Below are 12,602 nucleotides of genomic sequence, written 5' to 3' on the forward strand. Positions count from 1 at the left end.
CTGCATGGATTGGCCTTAGTGTTGCACCAACTGTTGCTCTTCCTTTCCCTATTGATCAGAGTATTGCCAGATCTAATGGAAGGTAATGTGATAACTTGATTTGGAGTTTTGACGTCGATGATTTGAAAGCTCTAACTAGAACATATCGAGAACCCTCACAACCAGAACACCAATACTCTATGATTATCAACTGTGCCAAACATGGTTGACCTTGTCCAGAAGCTTCCCTGCTTGCGAATCGAGAACACAGCACGAACACGGTAGATGCAATCTAAATATTGATAATTACCAATGACGACATAGAGTTGGGATTCCACAAACCAAATAAATGACGAAACTGTCTAAAACAGAATAAACTAAGCAAAACTTGAGTCAAAACAATAACGACCACTGTATATATATAGAGAGACATGGAAAGGGATGCACATAATCTGGAGTTAGACCCTGACACGTTTACAAGGCCCTACATGGCTCAAACGGTGATGCAACATATTATTTCACCAACTTTGATTAAATCCTAAGAAATCTAAGGGTGAGATCAGATCCATTCGAAAGGTCTTATCATAAGTTTTTCAGTAAGTTTATGAACACCTCAATTGGACTCCATATATAAAAGTTATGTCCGTTTCATTGACGTATTGTCCACATATGAACCGAGTTTGGAGTCTGACTTGAAAATGACTTAAAGTATGAATAGACTTGGCCTTTGAGGGGTGACGTCCAAGTGAAGTTATGGTTCTTCTCCTATATTCCTAAGCAATAAAACATCACAAGAAGTTAGTAGCATCTCATGCATTACCAAGAAAGTATGAACAGTAAGAAACAAGTTCACCTTGTGCGTATCCGAATGAGTGATATCCTCATCACCTATTCCTTGCACGTCCAACCTCAAAGACACCACCTAGAATTAAATATAAAATAAAATATAATAATTCTAAATAGAAAATAGTAATAGATATTTAGGGATATCTTTCACTTGTTCATCTTCAGATGATATTTGCACATGATTCCAAATGTATCAAACACTAGGATTAAGTAAGTTGGAGGAAAGCACTTTCTGAGGATTAATCATTATCATCCCATGCACTCTCAAACACTCCATCATTCCTAAGAATGTTGAAACAAGAAATTGGAAGCACAGAGTAATCTGAAATATTGTGATGAACCAAATCAAGGTTAGTATTCACCTGAGAATGTATTTCCTTTTCTAGTTGTCTAGTCCTCTGCCTTGTAATTGAGCCCACCAAATCAGCATCACTCTTATTAGGTATACAAGAGATATTTATGATAGAGATGTTCTCATCACTGAGGGTGTGTTTGGTTCATGGGATATTCCATGTTTGGATGTGATGATCCAGTGTTTGAGTTTGTTTGGTTGGAGGGTAGCCTGGATGGGATAGCTAGTTTGAGGAAATATTCCTTTGAGATGATGGATGAGCTGATCCCATCAAAACTCCCAGACGAGCTCATCCACCGAACTCGCACTTGTTTCATCTCACCTCCCCTCGACGCCTCATCCACCTGACACCTCTTTCTCACCACCCCGCTGCCCTCTCCATCCAACTCCACCACCATCCTTCGTCCCCCAGCGTCTGCCTCCTCCATCCCCCACCACTGTCTCACCCATTCCCTGTTACCGACCTCCTCCGCAAAAAAACCTGTGAGAAGGATGAAGACACTGACAAGGAGGAGTTCGACTTGGAGGCCTAGGACACCGACAACAAAGAAGTCAATGGTGGCGTGAACCCAGGTTCTGCGTCTTTCTCCTATTCTGGAGATTGTCTAATGGTGGCCGCATCAACAAGGACTCGATCTTCAAGTGTTCACCATTGTAGCAGTTTGACACGCTAGTCAAGAAGGTGAGTGCTCAGCTCACGATAACAACCAACTGAGCCAAGGCCAGTGGCAAAGCCCACGATGTCACGGCGGAGGGCGTTGTTGGGTGTGCCTGGCTGAGTCTACTGCAGTGGCTGGCCAAAGGGATCGGGGCATACTTGTGAACAACATTGGTCTTACAAGAAGTGCGTACTAGTGAACAACATTGGCCAAAGGTGTCGATGACGATGGTGAGTTACTCGGTATGTTTGGATCCTTTGCTCATTCTTGCCTTGCTCATATGGGCAAACTAACCTTGCCAAGCAAGGTGTTCGTTTGGTTCTTTTGCTAACATGGGCAAGGTGACATTTGGTATCCTTGCTGAAAACTTGCTTTTATTAGCAAGATTGATGAATTGGTTGTTTGGAACCCTTGCCCATAGAGATACACTCACCACTTTACCTTATAGGTGAGATTACCCTCTATCCATCTAATTGAAAGTATAATCTTGAAAATTTGGTGTATGTGTACCATACCAATCCTTAGATAAATTCTATAAACACTTCAAGTTGAAAAAAGGAAATCTTGAGAACCAAGACAAGATTTATGACCGAATAAACAATTTCATATATCAAATACATAGATGCCATGCATGGCTCTTCAAACCATGCTTCCACAAACTACTTAAAGCATAAACTAGTTAGTTACTATGTTACCTACTTATCAGTGTTATACGGCTTAAACTAGTTAGTAGGATAGTGATCCATGACCCATTGTGCCACCCACTGCTTGATAGCTTCCTCCGGTAGCCCCTTCAGCATGCTAGCAATGTTACCATTTTGTGCAAGGTAAGTCTGCAAATCAAGTCGCAACAGCAAATGATACTCCTGCATGTCATCAGTGGCCTTGTAGATACGCTTGTTTGGGTCTGTGACATGAGTGAAGCGCATAGTATCCGACACATTGTTCATAGAATGAAACTTGATGCATAGTTTAAAGAATACATCTTTTCTTGTTCTAACAAGATTAACACAATCTGAATCCTGACCTCAATACAATTTCTCAAGGTATTTCATTCGGTCTCGATTCCAATCCAAAATAGAGTACCTTACATGACCACTTTTATTATGCAGATAAGTGACTACTGCCCAATATGCCACCATACATGCAACCATAAAAGCTAATTTTCTGTTCAATTCCAATGTTTTGTCCATCTAGATGAACAATAAACAGTCAAGAGCAAAGCAAAGTACGGAAGGAAGAAGGTAGTATAATGCACTATCCATCTCTAAAGAAAGTAAAGTCCCAAATTGAAGTTACTTGCAAACAACTACCGCAATTTCCCTAACCACAAATCGGTTGTAGAAAAAGAAATGAATCTTTGCATCAATTCCATAGAAAATTGCAAGGCAAAATAGAATATAGAAGTTTCCCTAATCACAAATCAGTTGTAGAAAATTAAACAATCTTTACATCAATTCCGTAGAAAATTGGAAAGAAAAATAGAAATGAAATTACCTCTAATGGAGCAGCTAATGCATAGATCTGGAGCTTGGAAGGGGAAAGGGAAGAGGACCGTATCTATATCCGGAGATTGAATTTAGAGAGGAAGAAAGAGACAACAGCTGGGAGAGAGCATGCACAGGGGAAAGTTACCAGCCCTGAATAAATGGGACTTGAGGGTGGTGAGCTGAGCGCTGGCGCCCTTTATTCCCACGCCTGCTTGCTTTTCGCTCACCCGTGCACTCACGTTGCCGATGCGCAAGAGTCAAATTGGCTTGCCGGGCATGGCAACCTTTTCCTTTACCACGGAGGCAAGTTTGCCTGACAAAGCAAGTTTTAAAGACTGCTACCAAATAACTATCCTTTCCCAGCAAGAATAGCTGGGCAATAGCCTAGCCTGGCAAGGCATCAAAACATACCCTTTTCTTCCACAATCCCTCCTTCAATCGGTAAGTCCTTGCTGATGGCTGCAATGATTTCCTTAGTTGACAATTTGCTCTATTATGAACAAATGTTGACATATTTGTTCCTTGCAGATAAAGGAGAAGGAACATATTGCTTTGGACCAGGAAAAGGGTTTTGCTGATCAGGTGAAAAGGTAGAAGTTGATTGCTTCCATGCCGAGCACCTTTGATGTTATATTACTTATCTATCAGTCAAGACAGCGGTCTGTAATGGCAAAGCAGGAGCTGATGGTTGCCTGAAACTTCCTTCCACCCACAGGGGGTGAGGAGGCTGCCGGGTGAACAACCTCTCAGAGGACACAGGCTCGACAGAGGTGCTAGGGATGCCAACACTGGACGCATCTAGGGGCTAGGCCCAGACATGGGTCCCATGGGATCAAGCGCCTAGAACCTTGCGTTGTTCGAAATTAAAAAAGAAAATAAAAAGAAGAAACAAAAAAAGGGAAATTGAAAAAGATGCTATTAAAGAAAAAAAAAATTTCCTCTTTGGGCCGAAACCCTCCTTCCCGGCCTTTTTCTTCCTCCCCACCCGGGTTGGCCTGTTTCTTCCCGGCCTTTTTCTTCCTCCCCGCCCGGGCCGGCCTGTTTTCTCCTTCCACCTCCCCGCTTGGGCCGACCAAAGGCCGTGGCCCAGCAACGCCGGATTGATTTCTCAAGTGGCGCCCGGCCAATTCCCGTTTTCTCCCGCAGACGCTGCCAAGTGGGCCCTGCGCCTTCTTCCTTCTCCTGCCTGCGCCGGACTCCGCCCGAAACCGGATCAAAACTGATGCCGTTCGCCGAATCTCCCGCGTCCGAATGCCCAACCAACTCCGGCCTATCCGCAGCCGCATGCCCGCCTATATAAACACCCGAGCACCCTCGGCCATTTCCCATCTAAAAATCGTGCCAGCACAAGCCGTTCCTCCGCCGCCATAGCCGAGCCACCCCAAGCATCGTCGCCGCCGTTCTGACGCCCGCTCACCGTAGCTGAGCCACACTTGAGCATCTCCACCTTCTGCCGCCGTAACACCCTGATTTTCAGATTTCTCAAATTTCTAAAAATTTTCCAAGAGTATTGAATAGCTTCACTAGTAGTATAGGTTTAAAACCTATTTTCTTAATCAATCAATTAATATAGGTTATCATTTCTTGTGCATTGCATGCTGAGTTTTGTTAGGAGCTAGGTAAATGCATTAGAGTTCTTTTTCTTTTCTTTCTCTTTGGTGTTTTGAGTGAAAAAGATTTTGAAAAGGTTTTTACAAAACTTAGTAGTGAATAAATTAAGGATCTTAATGGTTGGAATCAAAGTCCTTGAATTCATCATCTATTCAATCCTTGATCATACCTGATCCTTCTCCAGTTCAATTCAAATGATATCCAAATCCTTGTTTAAAGCCAATCTCCTCTTTCTTAATTTCTACCCAAATCCAAATTCAAATTCCTTATCTAGTCCTATTCTTGTTCAACCTCATCTTTTTCGTTTCTCTTAAATTCACTCCAAACTAAATTCAAATTCAAGCCCTATTCAAATTTTGCTGCAAAAGTTTCTTTTCTAAACCCTAGATATACCTAAAGTGTCTTTGGGCTCAATCTTTCTCAAGTCCAAACCCTTAGCCAAGTCTTCTAGATAGCCCAATAAAGGATCCACGAAATCTGCAAATTTTTGCGGAGTCCTGGATAGCCTCATCTTCTCATGAAGTTTCGGAGTTTAAAATGGCCCTCAAATGCAAATCTTGACAATACCAAAGTTGTAGGTCTCGTCGAGAGCTTAGATTTCAAACTATGGAAGTCCTCTTTTGGATAATGGAGCTAGAAGTTATGGCCCCCGAAATCAGTGCTGCGCAGAGAAGTCCGAGTTTAAACAGTTTATCTTGTGGTGCATTTTTGGAAATTAAGATGACGTTTTCATAAGTTTCAACGATTACCAAAGTTGTAGATCTTTTTGCGTAATATAATGTAGAATCAATAAACATCCAATTTGGAGTCCGGACGATGGAGATATCATCCTCGGAATAAGGAGCTGCGAAAAAGGAAACCGTAACTGACTCGAACTCGAATCCAATTCGTGTTCGGTTGGGCCTCCACCCCAACCAGCCGCCCCTAGCCCTATATATATGAGTTGCACGCCCTCTCCTACCTCTATTACACACCCCCCAAGCCCTAGAAATTTATACTGCCCTACCCGTGCGTTGCCGGAGCGCCGCCGTTCGCCGGAGCCGCCGTCGCCGCCGCCCGTGATGCGCTACGTCGTCTTTTCCGCGAATCCTCCTTCTTCAACCACAAAAGCAACGTGAGGACCTCTTCTTCTCCTCCCTCAATACTGTTTTAGCATCATATTAAGTCCCTAGCCAAGCTCTATCCCCGGCCAAAGCCCGATCTATGCCGCCACAGTCGTCACCGTCGAGGACAGCCGCGAGACAGCCACGCTGTAGCTGATTGGCATCGATGTTTCTGACCGACCAGAGGTCAAATCACCAAACCCTTTCACCGGTGCATGTCCCATGATGTTCCCCACGCCCTCACCAACTGCTTTGGCCAGTAGATAAGGCAAACTATCGAAATCAAGATCGACATACCCGCTGTCCGGTTTCTGGACGCGTTCTGCGCGCGCACCGGATTTGCATTCGCGTCCCCCGTCAATCCGAAAGCCGTATGGATGCACGAACTGCGTCACAGCATGTCCCATGGAGTCTTCTACGTTACCGTAGGAGCCCATCCCCATTTATGCAGGGACACGACCAGGACGCCGTTACCAATCACAGCATGTCGCAGCCATCACCCGTCTCATCTCCGTTGATCGTTCTTCCTCTCAGTGGATGAGCTACCTAAAACTATGCCATAGCATTGTGTTCCTAGGATATATGAACATCTTTGTTCAAACGGTTTCATAAATTTCATAGCCAATCTCCCGAAACGCGAGCGTCTTCGTTCCTGCATTTGTTCGCGGTCACCACCAAACCTAGAACAGTCATCGCTGTTTTGTTGCTACCTCGGATGACCCCTTCCAAAACCAACCATACCGCTGAGTTAGTCTTTCTGCGTTCTACGCCATGGTCCCCTCGTTTCACTGAAACACCACTGAAGCCAACATCGATGTTTGTGGCCACATGCCCGATCGCCATCTCCGACGAAACCCGAACCACCACCGCTACATAGAGTGACCAATAGTATCCTTAACCTAGAAGCGCAACCTTTGGTCCTTTTTGATCCATCATAGGTGATTGATACTAGATCTCTGTGTATCCCTTCTTTAATCTAAGATGTTACATGCATAGCATGCCAGGTCAGCACCACATCATTTTCCTTAGCCTAGTCACTGAACTCTAGTTTACCCTACACTTCTTGAATCTTGCGCAATAATGTTGTCAAGCCTGACACAATGATTGTGCAATAATCTCTTTTCTCATAGGAAGACAACTCCAGTAAATTAGTCTTTCTTTTTAGTCTAATCCATCTCTCGAAAGCTCATTCTCTTTTCATCTTAACTCTGATTTAAGCGTTTCTTGCATCTAAATGTTTCTGGAGCATCGCATTCTTTCATATCAACCAAGTATGTAGCAAGCCACAATTTACCTATATCTCTTATGAAGAATAGAATGGTTGTTAGCTCTCCGGGTGGAGAAATAAAAGCAAGGCATGTATGCCCGAACCTTAGTATTAAGATAAGGGGGTAGATTTCCCGGCAAACCTTATCGTTTTGGAATCCGAAGGAATAGACATCATACTAGGGATGGATTGGTTAACAAAGTTCAATGGGATTATTGACTGTGCAAGAAGAGCCGTTCGTCTGTCTGTGAGAGGAGGAAAAGAAGTGGAATACATTGCAAAAGATTCCCCAATGGGCAAAGGAATAGTTAATCAAGCTGATGGAACACCGATGGAGAGCATTCCAGTTGTTCATGATTACTCGGATGTTTTTCCAGAAGAATTACCATGTATGCCACCTGACCGTGACATCGAGTTTGTTATAGAACTAGTATCGGGTACAGCTCCTATATCTAAGAGGCCGTATAGAATGGCTGCTAATCAGCTAGCGGAACTTAAGGAGCAATTGCAAGAGTTGTTAGATAAAGGTTATATCTGACCTAGTTCGTCACCATGGGGTGCACCTGTGATTTTCGTACCCAAGAAGGATGGCACCCAAAGAATGTGTATAGATTACCGCGCCTTGAACGAGGTGACAATCAAGAATAAGTACCCTCTTCCCAGGATAGATGACTTATTTGATCAACTTAGAGGTGCATGTGTGTTCTCCAAGATCGATCTACGCTCAGGGTATCATCAGTTGAAGATTCGAGTTTTGGACATTCCTTAAACCGCCTTCATCACCCGTTATGGATTATATGAGTACATGGTTATGTCTTTCGGATTGACCAACGCCCCTGCCTACTTCATGTACCTAATGAACAAAGTGTTCATGGAGTTTTTGGATAAGTTTGTAGTAGTTTTTATTGACGACATCCTAGTTTTCTCAAGGGATAAAAAGGAGCATGAAGAACATCTAGGATTGGTCCTACAGAAGCTTAGGGATAATCAGTTGTATGCTAAGTTGAGCAAGTGTGAGTTCTGGCTAGATCAAGTCTCTTTTCTCGGTCATATCATCTCAGCCGGAGGAATAGCAGTCGACCCAAGAAAGGTAGAAGATGTCTTGAATTGGAAATCTCCCCAGAATGTCTCCGAGATCCGTAGCTTTCTTGGATTGGTGGGATTTTACCGCCGATTCATAGAAGGATTTTCCAAGATTGCGAAGCCCATCACCAAATTACTTGAGAAAGGACAAACGTTTAAATGGACTCCTGCTTGTGAGGCAAGTTGTGAAGAGTTGAAAGAAAGACTTACATCCGCGCCAGTCCTGGTCATGCCAGATACGCAGAAACCGTTCTCCATTTATTGTGATGCCTCCCGTCAGGGATTAGGATGTGTACTAATGCAGGAAGGCCATGTTGTTGCCTATGCATCGAGACAACTAAGGAAGCATGAGGAGAACTACCCTACACATGACTTGGAGTTAGCGCTGTAGTCCACGCACTCAAGATATGGAGGCACTATTTAATTGGAAAGAGGTGCGAGATATATTCGGATCATAAGAGCTTGAAGTATATTTTTACTCAGCCTAATCTCAACCTCAGACAGCTTAGATGGTTGGAGCTTATCAAGGATTATGATTTAGGAATTAACTATCATCCCGGAAAGGTGAACGTAGTCGCTGACGCTTTGAGTAGAAAGACTTATCTTCGATTAATGTCCTTACAAGATAGACACCCTGAGCTAAGCAAAGATTTTGAGAGACTTAATCTGGGGTTGGTAAACAGTGCAGAAGCCGTGGTGATGGAGGTTGATTCGACCTTGGGACAAGAAATTCATAAAGGGCAACTTGAGGACAAGAAGGTTAAGGAAATCAAGCAGCGTATCAAATAGGGTAAAGCCCTAGGTTTAACCGAGGATGAGAACGGGACGGTATGGTTTGGGAAACGAATCTGTGTTCTGGATATTAAGCCTATCAAAGAAACTATACTTCAAGAAGCCCATGAGTCTGCATATTCAATTCAACCCGGGAGCACCAAGATGTACCAAGATCTGAAGGATCGATATTGGTGGTATGGAATGAAGAGAGAAATTGCAGAATATGTAGCGAGATGTGATATATGCCAAAGGGTCAAGGCTGAACATCAGAGGCCTGCAGGTTTACTTCAACCTTTGAAAATACCAGAGTGGAAATGAAAAGAAATCAGTATGGATTTTATTGTTGGGTTGCCCGAAACTCAAAACGGATATGATTCTATTTGGGTGATAGTGGATCATTTGACAAAGGTGGCTCATTTCATCCCAGTCAAGACCACCTACACAGGACTTAGACTTGCTGAGCTATATATTGCTAGAATTGTATGTCTGCATGGGGTACCCAAGAGGATAGTGTCTGATAGAGGAAGCCAGTTCACCTCCAGGTTTTGGCAAAAACTTCATGAGTCACTGGACACCCGGTTAAACTTCAGTTCAGCATATCACCCGCAGACCGATGGGCAAACCGAGAGAGTAAATCAAATTTTGAAAGATATGTTGAGGGCTTGTGCCTTGAGAAATAAGACTAGTTGGGATAAAAATCTTCCCTATGCGGAGTTCTCCTACAACAATAGCTTTTAGGCTAGTTTGACGATGTCACCGTTTGAAGCCTTGTATGGAAGAAAATGCAGGACGCCGCTGTACTGGAATGAAACTGGGGAAAATCAAGTGTTTGGCCCAAAAATTCTTAGAGAGGCAGAAAGACAAGTACAATAGATTAGGAAAAATATGAGAACAGCTCAATCACGGTAGAAGAGTTATGCAGATCACCGACGTCGTGAATTGTCCTTCGAAGCAGGGGACTTTGTGTATTTACGAGTGTCGCCGATAAGGGGGTTTCGTAGATTTAAAGTAAAATGAAAACTTATACCCAGGTTTATAGGACCTTTTGAAGTGTTGGAAAAGCGAGGAGAGGTGGCATATCAGTTGGAACTACCGCCTCAATTGGCAGATGTTCATGATGTTTTTCACATATCACAGTTGAAGAAATGCTAACGAGTTCCCGAAGAGCAGATGCCCCTAGAGGAGGTAGAAGTTGGAGAGGATCTCACCTACCTGGAGGGTCCCGTCAGGATTCTAGAGACATCAGAGAGAGTTACCAGGAACAGAAAGATGCGCATGTGCAAGGTACAATGGAGACACCATTCCGAAGAGGAAGCAACGTGGGAAAGAGAATCAGATCTGAAGACAAAATTTCCGCATCTTTTCCCCAATTTTTCCGAATCTCGAGGGCGAGATTCCTTTTAAGGGGGTAGGTTTGTACCACCCTAGTTATTTCAACTTTTTGAAAATAGTAATAAATGTCCTGTTCCTTAGAATAGGGTGTTTTACTTTGCCTTAAGCCTTTAGGAGAAAAAAATATATATATTTTCTAAAAAGTTAGAATTTTGAATTTAGGCTTTATTATATTTTGTCGCATTCATGATTGAGTTTAGCTGCATTAGAGTTTTTATTATGTGGAAAATATACTTTTGAAAAACCCCGAGCGCGTTGTTTGAAATTAAAAAAGAAAATAAAAAGAAGAAACAAGAAAAGGGAAATTAAAAAAGATGCTATTAAAGAAAAACTTTTTTTCCTCTCTTGGCCGAAACCCTCCTTCCCGGCCTTTTTCTTCCTCCCCACCCGGGCTGGCCTTTTTCTTCCTGGCCTTTTTCTTCCTCGCCGCCCGGGCCGGCCTGTTTTCTCCTTCCGCCTCCCCGCTTGGGCCGGTCGAAGGCTGTGGCCCAGCAACGCCGGATCGATTTCTCCAGTGGCGCCCGACCAATTCCTGTTTTCTCCCGCAGACGCTGCCAAGTGGGCCCCGCGCCTTCTTCCTTCTCTCGCCTGCGCCGGACTCTGCCCGAAACCGGATCAAAACCGACACCGTTCGCCGAATCTCCCGCGTCCGAATCCTGACCAACTCGGGCCTAATTGCAGCTGCATGCCCGCCTATATAAACACCCGAGCACCCTCGGCTTTTTCCCATCTAAAAATCGCGCCAGCGCAAGCCGTTCCGCCACTGCCATAGCCGAGCCGCCCCAAGCATCGCCGCTGCCGTTCCGACGCCCGCTCGCCGTAGCTGAGCCACGCTTGAGCATCTCCACCTTCTGCCGCGCCTGTCGCCGCCTTCTCCGACGAATTTTGGTCACCGAAGCTCCCTCCCCGACGTCGCCCGAGGCTCGCCGACGTCTACCCCGCCGCCGCACACCACACGAGCCGTGCCGTCATCGGTACGTGTCTAAAACGGAATCCCCGTGCTCCCTTCTCTCTCTGCAGCCGCTCGCCGTCGCCCCTGTAGCCGGCGACGAGGTCCGCCGCCCCTCCGGCGAATAGCACCGCCGCTCAGAGCAGTCCGCCACCGTTTTCTCCTCTGGCGCCGGTCAGCTAAAGCACCCCCCCGCCGGTAGCCGTTAGATCTATCTTGGATGGCCAGGATTAAAAGCTTCCTATACCCCTTTGGTGTCCAATCACCTGCTGCCACATGGCCACATAATCCTAGTCAGCAGATCAGGCCACGTCATCGCTTGCATAGCCAGCCACCTCATCCATTTAGCCGATGTGGCAGTGACACGTCAGCACACTTTTTCCAGTCATATTTTCTATTTGATTTAATTCATGAATAATGATAGTTTTGCAAATAAGCCCTTGGACTTTCCTATATTTAAATAAAAACCCTTGTAATTATGCAGATTAGTCCCTAAACTTTTTCTTAATTACAAATAGGTCCCTCAATTTTTGCAAAAAGGCCCCTAACCTCTCTGTTTTATTTAAACTAAGCCCTTTTTATTTTCAAATGTAACCCTAATCGTATTTATAGCATAACTTTCTCGTTTTAGCTCCAATTTAGATGATTTTCTTGCTCACGTGTTCGTAGCAACGTGTACTATCTTGTAGTACCTTTTTCATAGATGTTAGCTACTATATGGTGTACTGTTCTTAGTTGGTTTTGTTGTTTGCTTTTCCAGTGCGTGTTGAAAGCAGACAAAGAGCAGTTCGAGAACCTTCAGGACCAAGTTTTTGAAGAGTCTGAGCAGCAAGTTGGGAGAGGCAAATGTCCTTGAACATTTTGATCCCAGTTTGTTTAAAATGTGTTCTTTTCAAACATGCATGCTGTTAATCCTGAATCCTTTGTATGTATAGTACCCTGTTCCATATAATTCCTTGTCGCCATATTGATAATAGAGGATACGATGGGTAGTCATGCTTAGCTTCGTACAAGGGGATTGAAGGGTTAAGGGTTAAACATGATTAACTAATTGATGCAATTATGAGTTGGGAATATTAATGATGGCAATAGCAACA

The 12,602-nt window shown here is 44.1% G+C and overlaps 1 long non-coding RNA gene across 1 annotated transcript; it reads right to left on the minus strand.

Annotated features, from left to right (window-relative positions):
- Nucleotides 1-367: 367 nt before the first annotated feature.
- LOC133922188 (uncharacterized) lies at nt 368-3,634 on the minus strand. Its single transcript, XR_009910410.1, has 3 exons — nt 3,334-3,634; nt 833-901; nt 368-752 (listed from the first exon to the last, which is right to left on the minus strand). It is a non-coding gene; the product is annotated as an uncharacterized LOC133922188 (long non-coding RNA).
- Between the last annotated feature and the right edge of the window lie 8,968 nt (nt 3,635-12,602).

Source organism: Phragmites australis, chromosome 6 (genome assembly GCF_958298935.1).
Source record: "Phragmites australis chromosome 6, lpPhrAust1.1, whole genome shotgun sequence".
Lineage (NCBI taxonomy): Eukaryota > Viridiplantae > Streptophyta > Magnoliopsida > Poales > Poaceae > Phragmites > Phragmites australis.